Source organism: Pteropus alecto, unplaced genomic scaffold, assembly GCF_000325575.1.
Source record: "Pteropus alecto unplaced genomic scaffold, ASM32557v1 scaffold11, whole genome shotgun sequence".
Taxonomy (NCBI): domain Eukaryota; kingdom Metazoa; phylum Chordata; class Mammalia; order Chiroptera; family Pteropodidae; genus Pteropus; species Pteropus alecto.
This window is the reverse complement of record NW_006431956.1, coordinates 13,701,861-13,702,629: the sequence shown is the minus strand read 5'-3', so window position 1 is coordinate 13,702,629 and position 769 is coordinate 13,701,861. Positions and strand designations below refer to the sequence as shown.

General features: G+C 36.8%; 1 non-coding gene across 1 annotated transcript; it reads right to left on the bottom strand.

The window, feature by feature from the left end:
• Window positions 1-411: 411 nt before the first annotated feature.
• On the bottom strand, window positions 412-517 carry LOC112475714. The gene has a single exon (XR_003044831.1). It is a non-coding gene; the product is annotated as a U6 spliceosomal RNA (small nuclear RNA).
• Between the last annotated feature and the right edge of the window lie 252 nt (window positions 518-769).

Here is a 769-nt window from a genome sequence, read left to right as displayed (position 1 = left end):
GACTTGCATTATTTTAAATATAAAAGATTTCAAAGAAAATTCAAACTCAGAGTATTTGTTTGCACCCACAGAAGTGCCATGAATGTATTTGTTTCTGATGGGAAGAAATATTTAGACTACTCTAGCCTGGAGTTTTATTTTTATTTTTTAAAATTTCATCTGTTTTATTTTCCTTTTTTGATTTTTATTATTCATTTAACATTGACATTCAATATGATTTTATATTAGTTTCAGGTGTGCAGCATAGTGGTTAGACATTTATATAATTTATGAAGTGATCCCCCCGATTAGTATAGTATCCACCTGGCACTATACATAGTTATTATTTGACTATATTCTCTCTGCTGTATTTCACACCCCTGTGACTATTTGGTAACTACCAATCTGTACTTCTCAATCCCTTGACCTTTTAAAAATATGGAATGCTTCACAAATTTGCATGTCACCCTGCGCAGGGGTCATGCTAATCTTCTCTGTATCGTTCCAATTTTAGTATATGTGCTGCCAAAGCAAGCACTAATCTGGAGTTTTAAAAGGAAGTTTTCAAGTTGGCCTCCATAAGCCTTAAGATTCTGGTGCTGCCTCTGCTCCTGCTTTGACCCTTGAATGTTGGCATGGCCCAGGGTCCTCAGACATGGGTCACATTCTCTTTTGTATACCTTCCATCCTTCCATCTCCCTGGGTAATTTCACTGAATCCCGTGGCTTTAAATAGCATTTACCTACTGGTGATCCACTTATTTGTATGGGTAGCCCCAGCCCTGATCTAA